This window comes from Typopeltis vanoorti, chromosome 7 (assembly GCF_054136105.1).
Source record: "Typopeltis vanoorti isolate ZY-2024b chromosome 7, IOZ_Tvanoo_1.0, whole genome shotgun sequence".
NCBI classification, from domain to species: Eukaryota; Metazoa; Arthropoda; class Arachnida; order Uropygi; family Thelyphonidae; genus Typopeltis; species Typopeltis vanoorti.
Window position 1 is genome coordinate 65,602,633 of NC_143555.1, and position 13,690 is coordinate 65,616,322.

The 13,690-nt window shown below is 34.2% G+C and overlaps 1 protein-coding gene across 1 annotated transcript in view; it reads left to right on the plus strand.

The window, feature by feature from the left end:
• Positions 1–13,690, plus strand: part of FRG1 (FSHD region gene 1) — a 163,869-nt gene that overhangs the window by 125,603 nt on the left and 24,576 nt on the right. The gene's annotated exons all lie outside the window — the stretch shown is intronic.

The following is a 13,690-nucleotide window of genomic DNA, read 5'->3' on the forward strand; positions in this document are numbered from 1 at the left end:
TGTTCCCTGATCAAAAAGACTAATATTCAAAAAGGAACCAACCAACTGGTGAAAACAATTCACAAAATGAAGCCCATTCCAAGCATATCCCTGGTTGCCTATATATCAAAAATATCTTTTTTATCATCCCCATTTTCTGATATACAGCTTCAAAAGATCATCATCATCAAATTCCTGACATGTACCTTCAAGGGGTGTACAGGATATGATAGTACTACATGAAAAATTTGCATCATTACTAACTTCCTATCTACAATTTTCCTCCAAATCAGTCTGTAGCCTGTCAAGACTCCAACATTATCAGATCTTATATTTCTATCTTCTAAGGCACTTTTTACTGTAAACCTATATCTTGGTCTTCCTCTGGGTCGTTTTCCTGCCAACCTAATCTTTCCTCACCCATTCTGTTTAAGTGACCATACCACCTGAAATTAGCTCTGCTAAATACTAAGATGGTCCAACAGAAGTAAGTTTACATTATTACAAGCTTTCTATCAAATTTTTGTCCCAATCTGTTATTTTTTGTCAGATCATACATGTCAGTCTTCTGACATGTATGATCTGATTTTTGACTGCCTCATTCTCTTGATTGCTAATATTAAATGTTCCTTTCTAATCTGTTCATTGCTTAATATGATCTGCGATCAATGCCACTTTTCATCCTATTTATCCGTAGTTTCCAGGTCTTTAATCAACTTTTTATTTTTGATCTGATCCTCAGGTTCATGAGTTATGATTGTTCAAATCACTCTTGTATATTGCTAGTTTGCCTCCCTGTATACCAGCTTTGCTTTGTTCTTTGTTTGATAATATCATCTATCAAGTCTTCAATTCTTATGAGTTGTCACCATTTTCCTTTATACACTGAGTGCCATTTAGTTAGAATGAGTTCTTCATATCTGTAATATAAAGAACCTTTTAAGGGTTCTTGAAAAACTGAAGTGAGTTACCTGGTCTCAGAGATACAGAGTGATAGGTTTGTCATCCTGAAAAACAAGCAAACTGCCTAGAAGATTGCATGCAATTAAGGCATAATACACAGCCTTAATTGCTTTTGCCACAATGACAACAACCGTTTTAGACACCAGTTTTGGTAATGTTTCATCTCGCATTCAGTTTTTTGTGACTACATCTTTGATTATCTGTTCTTATGCATTTTTGAACATTAATAATGTCAAAATCTTCAATTATATCGTTCTACCCATGATATAATCTTTTCATTCTCCTAATTTTCCTTAGCATCATCACCAAATTCCTTATATGTATCCTAATGTACTAACAACATTTTTCCTCCAAATTAATCTGTTTTGTCAGAACTCCAATATTATCAGATCTTACAGCTTGGTCTTCTAAAACTTTTTACTGTATCAATCCATGTAGATCTTTCTCTGGATCTTTTTCCTGCCATCCTGCAAGAAATACCTGTTTTGCTAACTTTTATCTCCCATTCTGTTTAAGTGACCATACCATCTTAGATTCTCTCCTCACATATTCCTGAATACTAACAATGACAAGTTCTTTCCTGATATCCTCATTTTTAATATGATTCTACCATTGATAACATCTGTTTGCTCCCCTAATTTTTCCCAGAACTTATATCTGTGGTCTCCAATGTGGTTTCATATCTGTGGTTTCCAATCTTCAATGAAGTATTTTATTTGTAACTCAGCCCTAAGATTCACAAGTTAAAATTGATTCGAACTCTGTCTTGTATACAGCTAGTTTAGTGTATCAAACTACTTTCTAGCTTATTCCATATAAATTTATTCATTTAATTTCCTACCATACCAGCTTTGCTAATTCTGTTGTCCATTATCATATTTAATTTTCTTCACTAAAAAATTTGGCTTAAATAGCTGATATATGTTACTTGTTCTGTAGGCATCTTCAGGATGCAGTTGATGTTTTCATTATTCCTGTCGGTTTCCATAATCGTTTTTCAGTAGGTTTTATTGCTGATTGTCATACGAAATTTATTATAGCAGTTATAAATTTAGTTAGGGAATCTTGCAAACTTGTTCTGAATTTATTTAGAAGTATAACATCATCTGCATAAAGAGTTGAGAATAACATTTCCAGTTTTGATGTTAGGTTTAATGCTGCTTTCCTTCATAATCTGATCCATATGGATGGTAATGTGCACTCTTATTTCCCACCTGATTTAACATCACCCCATCTTCCTGTACTGCCTTCAGTTCTGTGGACTTAAAACTTAAATATAGACTATGCACTGTTCAATATGATGCTCCATTTATGCCATGTAACTGTAATGTTTTGAACAGCTTTTCTTGTGGCAAATGTTACCTCTCATTTGTTCACCAATGATGCAAAGTTGGGAAGGGCTATGAGAAGTAGAGCAAATGATTGGAGCTTCAGTTTAATGTTGCAAAGTGCAAGGTCTTGAAATTGGTAGGCAAGATTAGGATGCAGAATATGTAATTAATGGTGAAATTTTAAAGGAGCTGAGAGATCTGGGAATGATGGTGGACAGACTTGAAGTTTAGGGGGTCACATTGCTAAAATTGTAAGAACATCTCAACAGATTATGGCAATAATGAGGAGGACACTGACATGCAGAGGTAAAGAGGTTATGGTTCCCCTGTATAAGGCTTTGATCAGGTCACATATGGACTACTTTACACAGATTTGGTAGCCTGGTTTTCAGGGAGATGAGGATGTATTGGCAAAGGTCCTGAGAAGGTTTACTAAGTTAGTGTCAGATATGAGGAGAAATTTTGGGAATGCACCTTAAACCTTGAAAATAGAAGAGGGGATATAATTGAGACATAAGTTGGTGAGAGGTTGTTACCAGATCAATGTGGAGAAGATATTTCATAAAGTAGAGGGTGGCAAGGGTAGAACTAGAGGCCATCTGTGGAAGCTGTATAAGGAGGGTGAGAAGCAGGTTCTTTGCATGGAGAGTAATTGATGAGTGGAATGCATTGCCTGAAAGTGTGGTGAGTGCAGAAACTGTTAATGGGTTCAAGGCATGGTTTGATGATCTTTTGGCATGAGAGAGTATAACCCTCCCATGATTAGTCCTTTGACTCCGTGAAGGTCAGATAATAATAATAGTAATAATGCCTTTTCCAGATCTAAATATAGATCCTTGTTACATCATTCACGTGATTTCTCAACTGTTTGTCTTAAAAGTGAAAATTTGATTTTGACGATTTCTATTTGGCCTAAACCCTTGTTCTTATCTAAGTTTCTCTTCCACAATTTTTCTTAGTGCTTCCTCAAGTATTCTTGCATAAATGTTAGCAGGAACACTTAGTGTGGTAATTTCCTCGACAATTTTCACATTCTTTTTTGGATGGTAATCCTAGTGTTTAGGCTTATACATAGATTTTCAAGCATCGTATGTTTTTTATAGATGGTATTATATTATGAGAGCTCTCCTCTTATCATCTGGAATTTGACGTGTGACCAAGCCTTTGAATTATGCAGAGTAACCACTGTAAAACAAGTTTTAAAAGAGGTAAACCGTGAGTAGACATAACTATATATAATAAATAACGGAAAAACTCACGTAGAAATATTATTTAATGGTATAATTTTCGCTCGTGTGTCACAGGCATCTTCAGTACAATTAGGCACAAAACTCAAACATTAACTGACAATTCCAAAAAGCGCCACCTAAGTAGCTGGTGTAAGATAACTAAAAAGGTCAATAACTTTCCTAAAAAAAGAAAAAAAAAAAAAAAAAATTAATACAATAAAAAGTTAGGAAAGATTAGCTGATTTGTAAAGTACTATCTCCCATAAAGGGGATAGACGTAAGCCGTCGGATCTGTTTAAGTTAGGAGAATGAAAAGTTCCGTGCTCTTGTGGATTATGTTATTTCGGACAAACGGGAAGATCTGCCTCCATTCGGCTAGAAGAACACCAATCTTATATTGAATACTTTAAACCTGAAAAGTCTGGACTTGCAGAACATGCCATCTTCACTAGACACAGAGTTCATTGGAAAAAGACAAGAGTTCTTCACAAAAGTCAGTTTCTCATGGAACGCCTTTATAAAGAAGCATGTGAAACTCTACTTCATTCTCCTAACTTAAACAGATCCGACGGCTTACGTCTATCCCCTTTATGGGAGATAGTACTTTACAAATCAGCTAATCTTTCCTAACTTTTTATTGTATTAAATATTTTTTTTTTTTTTTTTTTTTTTTTTTTTTTTTTTTAGGAAAGTTATTGACCTTTTTAGTTATCTTACACCAGCTACTTAGGTGGCGCTTTTTGGAATTGTCAGTTAATGTTTGATTTTTGTGCCTAATTGTACTGAAGATGCCTGTGACACACGGGCGAAAATTATACCATTAAATAATATTTCTACGTGAGTTTTTCCGTTATTTATTATATATACCACTGTAAAACGTTTACACCTCCACATTTGGGTATTTCTACCGTTGTGCTTTCACTGCTGGTTTCATTTAGCAATCATTCAAAGTAACTGCTTCAGATGTATAGAATATCTGTCTTCTCATGTCATCTTTGTCATCTCTGATTCCTTTTTACACATTTCTAAGCTTTTCACTAGGCTGGAAGCTTTTGTTACTTGATATATAAGTGCTATGTTCTTATCAAAGTCTTCCCATGAGTTTTATTTAGCTAGTTTTTCACAGCGCTTCACTTTCTTGCATTTTTCTCAGTGTTCTCACATAGCACAAGCTGACTTACTTGCCATGCAAATGTAAAAATTATGGGACATTTCAGTGCGAGGGTGGTCTGAAAAGTTCTTGACCTCAACCATAGATGGCAACTCTATCACCAAGATTTTTTTTTCTAAGTTGGTACAGCTGTCATAAGCATCCATGTGAAATTGCAAGTCATTCTATCAAGTAGTTTGTTTTATAAAGCAAAAGTGTTGTCTGTATTCCTAGAAATGGATAAAACTGAGTATTGTTTAGTTATAAAATTCTTTGTAAAAGAAGGTTTAACAGCAAAAGAAATTCATTCAAAGTTCATAAAAGTTTATGGGCACTCTTCTCCTTCGTTTTTGACAATTAAGAAAGGGGCCGCCAAGTTTAAACATGGCCATACCAGCCTTGAAGATGATCCATGAGAGTGACGTCCAAAAAGTGTAACAACACCAGAAATCATTATCAAGTGCACGATATGTTATTGGATGACTGGCGAGTCAAAGTACGTGAAATTGCTGAGACTGTAGGTATTTCAAAAGAATGTGTAGGATATATTTTACATGAAGAATTGCAAATAAAAAAGCTTTGTGCAAGATGGGTGCCGTGCTTGCTCACAGCAGATTAAAAATGCACTCTCATGAAAATCTCTGCACAGTGCTTGGAGTGTTTTAACAAAAATAAAACTGATTTTGTGCATCAATTTATTACTATGGATGAGACTTGGATTCACCATTATACACCATAATCCAGACAGCAGTCAAAACAATGGACAGAAGCTGGTTGTTCAGTGCCAAAGAAGACAAAGTCGGTTCCATCAACAGGAAAGGTCAACAAACATAGGGAGATTTAGTGGAAGATGCATGTAATCAAAACGGACACAAATTGTGAGATTTTGTCATTTATAATAATATGAGAATAATAAGCTCAGTATTTAAACATAAAGAAATACATAAATATACATGGTCAGCAGTGCCGTTGCATGCCCATTTAAGTTTGCTCTGCTGTTGTGTGGCCTATGCACCCCCCCCTCTCGCTTCACGTCAATTTGGCTCTAATGATGCACGAAAGTTTTAAGAGTGCATAGTGCATCAGCATTCATCATAATTGGTCCACTGCAATCAATTGTAGGAAAATTTTGAATACTTTAATTTATCATTTAATATAATTTTAAATATGGAAAGCATTAAGGTCAAATAAACAATAGCTATGCTTCACATGCACCATTTATGTGAGAAGCACAAAGGGTTTGCACTTCATGGTGTGATTAGATTATCATTGCCAAATACAAAAGTGAAACATGAATAATTTGAATTTTGATACGATTTTTAAATACAGCTATATAATACGCATGAACAACTAGAAGATGTAAGTCAGTTATTACAAAGGATGTAAGTCAGTAATTGACTTGCATTGCCTTATGGACACAAATTGTGAGCTTTTGTCATTTATAATCATATGAGAATAATAAACTTGGTATTTAAACATAAAGAAATACATAAATATATATTATTGCAATTTTTAAATTGTCCAAGTTAATCCTAGATGAAAGAGTATATCGAGGCTTTGAATTAAACTCTGATCATTTTATGGTATTGGCAAAAATTCAGTTTTAACCGAAATAAAACAAAATGGAAAATAACTATTAATTGAGTTACAAAATTTCTTCATCACAAGATCCCCATACTAGGCAATAATATTAGAAATGCACTGATTTAAAAAACAGAAGCCATACACTAATCAAATGACATAGAAGAGGAATGGTTAAAATCTGAAACAATTTCTGACAAAAGCAGCAACAGAAAATTTAGGAATAAAGAGTAAATGGAATAGAAAAAGAGGACTAGAAAACTTGGGATGGGGTAGGGGGAGGAGGCTTAATTCCAAGACAGTAGAAGGAAAAGTAGAGTACAAAAAAGAAGCATTGCAATTGCAAAATGAGAAGTAAGAAAAAAACAGAAAGATGGAACAATTTTGTAATTAAACTAGGAAAGGATATAACTAAGCCACAACCAAAAACCTATAAAATAATAAAATACATGAACATAGAAATTAAATTAAAGGTAAAAATATAAACAATGATCTAACTTGATTCTCGTAGACAGGCTTATACGTTGGTTATGCATTTCTAAATCACTTAGGGAATTGAACAACGTAGATCCGAATATAAATTAAATTATACTTTAATAAATATTTCCGATATTTCGACAACGTCATAATATTTCCGATATTTCGACAACGTCATGTTGCCATTTTCAAAAGGAACTTACAAAAAGGCACGTGCACACAGGCACTACAACACAGTAACTGAGAATGAAGCTATCGTTCTCCTAGAAGTCCTGATGGTGCCCTCTAGCAGGCTAAGTAGGTGTTCTTGGCCGTTGGGCTGAAGGTCTGCTGATGTATGCCTCCCAAATTTGGGGCAGTCGCATACAACCAAATTTGGGTGTATGCGACCAAAATATTACGATGTCAGAACTAAAAATAACACGGAACTATATAAAAATGCAGGGGGAAATGAATGAAAGACTTCTGAAAATTCTTTAACATGAATTAAAGGTACCAAGAAATTATAGTCTTGATTTAATCCTTTATCCAGGTGCAGTTAAACAAAGGTTATACATGAAATAACTTCATGACTGTTCAACTTGTATGTGGAGGCTAATGACTTCGCATCAATTGCCTTAATATCCCATACTGCACAGCACATATCCTTATGGACATGTATTATGCTATGCATTACGGTTAAGGTCACTACCCAGACCAGCTTCAACCTTTATTGAGATCTCATCAGTGAGACCCAGACCCAGAAGTGATACCAAGGTTGAAGTAATGCCGAAGTCATATTTCCATATACGAGTAGCCAAAAGGTGTCGCACATTATTACTAAAATGCTCTGGATTAGAGGTAGATGTCGGAAGTTTTCCACTTGGTTATACTATAAATTAAAGATTTTAATTTATAGTATATATGTATATAGAGACTTCATCCATAATAATATAGAGATTTCATCATTAATAATAAGGTCATATATTTAATGATAAGGTGATACACCTTATCACTTCTTATATTTGGGAAATATATGACTTCTGCATTACTTCAACCTTGATATCATTTTTGGGTAGTGTTGCCAATTTAGCTTTTTTGGAGCTAGATCTAGCTCCTTTTTTTCCTTCCCTAGCTCCAAAAATTTTAACTAGCACCTATCTCCAAATCTAGCTTCTTCAGAACTTGTTTCAGCTTTTTTTTAGTTGTTTTTATAACCTACTCTTAAAGAAATTGTTTTAAAAGTTTTCCAGATGTTCGCATTTGATAAAGAATTGTATTGTGCATTTGGTGCAAGTATCATACACGTTTCAAACATGCGATGACGTCAGTCAGTCACGTGGCCCAACAGTCTGCCATTTTGCCGCCTTGAAGTTGATAGTACTTACAAGTTAGTCTGTTGCACAGTGTTCTGGTTGGTAGTTACAATAGTAAACGGGAAGTTTGCAGAGACTGATCGTAATGAGTTTGTATACCCGTTATGATCAGTCTGCAAATTTTGAAGAAAATTCTTCAAAAATGAGCAAAGAGACAAATAAAGCTTACAAGCAAAAATTTAGGAGGAAGTGGTTGCAAAGGAATGTTCAGTAAATGACTGTGTGAAGTTCTTGGTGATGCTACAAAAGGCCACTGTAAGTTTTGCAGATGTGACATAGCTGCTAAATATTCTCAGCTTGTAAAGTATAGTGAAACTAAGAAACATCTTGCCACAGTTCGATATAAGGCTGTTCCTATTACATATATGCTTGTGAAGAAGTCTGATGAGACAGTGAACTTTGAAGGCAGCTTAGCATTTTCTTTGTTGTCACTCATCATTGAACAGTTGTGATCATCTAGTAGATCTTTGCAAAAATATCATCCCAGACAGTCAAATTATGCTAAAGGTAAAAATGCACCAAACCAAGTGCTCTGCAATTGTAGAGAATATTCTAAGTGAGTATTTTGAAGAAGATTTAATTGCAGATATTGGAGATGGAAATTTCAGCTCACTAATAGATGAATCGAATGATATCACAGTGAATAAGATTTTAGGAATTGCCATCATTTATTATAGCAAGAAATTCAACAAAATTACATGTACATTTCTGAGCATGGTGGTTCTAGAAAAGTGTGATGCTAGTAGTATTGTGACTGAACTGAAAAAAAAAGAGCTCTTGACCAAGAAACTGGACATTAAAAGTCTCATTGTAATTTGTACAGACAATGCCAGTGTTATGGTTGGTGTTAATAATGGCATTTATGAACAACTGAAGGCATATATTCCTTCCTTAATTTTAATTAGATGTGTATGCCATTCATTGCAACTGGCAATGTCTCACACTTGTGCAGAATCTCTCCCAAGAAAATTAGAATTTTTAATTGCAAAACGTGTAAGTGGTTTTCACATACTTCTTCAAGACGAGCAGCATACAAAGAGCTGTATAAAACTATGAACGGAATGATGCTCCTCTGAAAATTGTAAGCAACTGTGCAATGAGGTTGCTCTCCATTGAGCTTGCAGTAGACAGAATTCTCAGCCAGCGGTTGAAATTAAAAACTCACTTTGAAGTCGTGAATATGACTGAGAAATGTTACAAACCTCAAATTTTTTGGGAGATGTACAAAGATGAGAGGAATCTGTTGTACCTTTTTATTTTTGCATCCTGTTCAAGTTCAGCAAGTTAACAAAATTTTAGAATCTAACAGTGTGGATAAGACGAGATTATTTGAAGACTTTTCTTGTTTGATTCGCTCTATTGCTAATATGTTAGTGCTAACATCATCCACAGTCGACCCTCTAGAGTCAGAGATTGATGACTATTTGGATCCCAAACCAAATCTTACTTACAGATTTGAAAGAAAAATTTCAGACTTGATGATACAAAAGAAAATAACATAAAATGATGAGCACAATCTTAGAAATAGAGCAAGACACTTTCTTCTCTTCAAACAGCTTAAGCAAAGGTTGCCTGAAAACTTGAATATTTTAAGAATGATCTCTTCTTTTTCTGTTTACAATACCCTAAAACAAATAAAAGAACTTGTTACTCCCATCTTAGAAATAATGCTGAAAACAGAAAAATATGTTGCTGCTGCTGCTGCTGAATACCAGTACAATACTATTAACTTAAATAAATGGACGAATATAGAAAACACTAAGCTATTCTGGGCTGAAGTAAGAGAATACAAAGATGCATCTAGAATGAATCCATTTAAAGAAATTGCTCAGTGTGCAATAAATTTATTAATGCTGCCAAATTCTAATGCAGAAATTGAACAAATTTTTAGTTCCATGAATGTAGTTAAAACTAACTTAAGAAACAAGTTGGAATTGCCAATGCTGACAGCTATTTTGTCAGTCAAGTATGGCTTCAATCTTTACTGTAACAACAGGTTACAGTAGATTCATTTACCATTTATCTACGCTGAGTAATATCGGATAGCCACATGTAATAAAGCTGAAAATGTGGGTGAATTTAGTGCAGAAGACCACTTGGAAGATGTCAGCCACTAAAATGCAAGTATCACTTCATCTTGAATAAAGTAAATAACTGAAAAGTATCAGCTACTACTGCTTCTAAAATTTTAACTTCAAATTTTTATTTTTAACTCCTTTTTTAGCTTTTATTTTTTTAAAGATTTAGCTGTTTTTCATAATTTTCATTTGACAACAGTACTTTTGAGTCTGCCTTCCACTGATAAGACCTCAATAAAGGTTGAAACCGGTCTGGGTAGTGACCCTTCCCATATTGCATATCATTATACATGTCCATAAGGATATATGTTTTACATTGTGGAATACTAAGGCAAATGATGTGAAGTCCATCTTTGGCATTTCCATCATTAGCCTCAAGTTGCCCAGTTGTGAAATTACTTTACATGCAGACTTTGTTTGAATACACTTAGATAAAGAATTAAACCAAGAATATAATTTCTTGGCACCTTTAATTTATAGTATAACCAAGTGGAAAAACTTTCAAAGAGTATCTCCAATCCAGAGTATTTTAGTAATACGGTGGTGATACCTTTTGGCTACTAATATGCCAAAAGGTATCATGTGACTTCTGTATTACTTCAACCTTGGTATCATTTTTCGATTTGCCTTCCACTGATTAGACTTCAATAAAAGTCAAAACCAGTATTGATATATATATATATATATATATATATATATATATATATATATATATCAAGATATAAAATTATATCTAGATAATTTTATATGGATAGGTCAAGGCATCAGATTGATTGCATCTTGTTTTCTAATGGTGGAAAATAAGCATCTCTCTGATGTGCATACCTGTCCTAGAGCAAACTGTGGTACAGACCATCAGCTAGTAAGAGCCAAAGTAAGACTAAGACTCTGAAAAATTTCAAGTCAGGCACATCCCACTAGACTGGATGTTAGAGTAATTCCTATTGGGTTCACAGAAGAAACATCAACCCAGTTGGATGAGTTTTTGGAAACGAGTGAAGAGAACTCTTGAAATGTTTTGGGAAGAAGTCAAGGTTATAATACAGGATACAGCCAAGAAGTATTTTGGTCCAATTAGAAGACCAAAAAAACCCATGGATATCAGATTTAACATGGAATGTAATCAAAAGAAGACAATTGGAGAAATGAAGAGACACAGGGACTGAAGAATATAACATATAGAGAAGTCAGAAGAGCCATTATGTAGGAAAAGGAAAATTTGTATACTAACAAACGTGAAGAGAGAGAGAATTTCTAGATGCGGGTGTGGGATGGTTATAAAAGGATGTTTCGTTTAGTTCGTGACCTAAAGCACAAGTTTAACCCCAAATTTAATGTCATGAAAGACAGGAATGAAGCATTACTAACAGAAGAACTGGAAATCAAAAAACAGATGGAAAGAATACTGTGAGGAACTGTACATCTGAGAGGGTAAGGAAAATTTGGACAAGCCCTCTCACCAGGAAAATTTTGATTAGGTATTTCCTCCACTTAAGCATGAGGTTGAAAGAGCAGTTCAACAGCTTAACAACAATAAGGCTCCACTTGCAGATGGAATCATGGCAGAGTTAATTAAGGCCATAGGGGATGGAGGGATAAGTGTTTCATAGATTGATTACAAGGATATGGGAGACTGGATCATGGTCTAGAGACCAAAAGAAGTCTGTTTTCATTTCACTACATAAAGAGGGAGATATGAAGGATTGAAAGAACTATTAGTTTAATCTCTCATGCAAGCAAGATTTTATGAAAGATCATTCTAAATAATCTATAAAAGATAATAGAAAAGTATAAACGATTTAGTCCCTATGATAATGTGTTTCATAGACTACTCCAGGGGGTCTCCAAACTACGGCCCGCCTGCCAATTGACTAATTTTTCAATAAGAATCCACAAAAAAAAAACACGGGGTGTTGATAATTTCAAATGCATTAATTAAAATTGTGTGTTCAAAATATATTCCTGAATAGCAAAAAGTAACCGTAATCCAAGTTACGGTCTTTCTGACTGTAAAAGGTTGGTTAAAATGGACTAACGAAGAAAAAAAAATTTAAAAGAATTCAAAACAAAATAAAAAAAGTTACATCCAAATAAACTATTTTATCAACAAAAAAATTTATGCCGCATGAAATAAGAACACTTAAAAAAGTCGGTAAAAACACAGTTAAAATGAACTAAAGCAAAAAACAAAATTTCCCGATCTGTATTCATTGACAAAAAAACTCGAAGTTATACGAAATTAAAAAAAGTTGCATGTAAATTGTCGGTGTGTATATTCGGTTGAAAAACTAATGGCTAGCAAAAATTTAAACAAATTGTTGCCTGAACAAAAAAAAATATGAATTCGGCTATTCCAAAAAAAAAAAAAAAGTATCAGTTCTCGCGTAGAAATTGTGATAAGATTGTTTTTGGTAATTTTTACAAATTATTGTAAAAATTACCATGAATTTACCATAGGTTTAACATGAATGGGAAAAAGAAAATAAAAGTTGATCATGAATGTCGTGTGTTTAATGAAGAATGGGGCGTAAAATACTTCTTCATACAATCGAACTCAAAGGATAAAGCTGTATGTCTCATTTGTAGACTGTTGCTGTGTTGAAAGAATACAATATACGCCACCACTATGAAACAAAACACACTTCAACGTTTTCACAATTTAAAGAAACGAAGCGTTCAGATCAATTTGAATCATTATGTTGTTGTTTGCGTTCTCAGCAAGGATTATTTACGAAAGAAAACTCAGAAAATGAAGCCTTAACCTGGGTAACCTATAAGGTTGCATATGTGTTGGCTAAAAAAGGAAAACCATTCATCGATGGCAATATGATGGAAGCAGTGGCTGAGTTATGCCCAGAAAAACTTAATATTTTAAAAATAAGTCTTTCACCAAATACTATTGCTCATCAGGTCGAAAATATGGGAAATAACATTATCCAGCAAGTTGTAGGCAAAGTACAATGTTTTAGTCGGTATTCTCTCGCGCTGGATGAATCAACTGATGTTTGTAATACCTCGCAACTCGTAGTATTTTTACGTGACATTGACGATGAACTTAATGTCACACAGGAATTAGCGTCACTTCGCAGCATGCATGGTACTACAACAGGAGAAGATATCTTCAAAGAAATGCAAAAAACACTAACAGAATATAATTTGGACTGGAATCGTCTGCAGTGCGTGACAGTTGATGGAAGAAAAAACATGTATGGTATAAAAATGGTTGGGCAAATCACAAAAGCTTGTGAGGATGTAGAAATATCAAAACCAATATTTCTTCACTGTGTTATCCACCAACAATCACTCTGTGGAAAATAAGTTGATATGAGCTGTGTCTTGAAACCTGTTATTTCTATGGTAAATTTCATTCGCTCTCATGCACTTAATCATCACCAGTTTAGGTCTTTTCTCGAGGAATGTGTTTCTGAGTATGTTGACTTAACATATTATACTGCAGTTCACTGGCTTAGCTGTGGAAAGGTTCTTTCATGCTTCTTTCATCTCAGGAATGAAATTGATATATTTCTTACCGAGAAAAATCGTTACG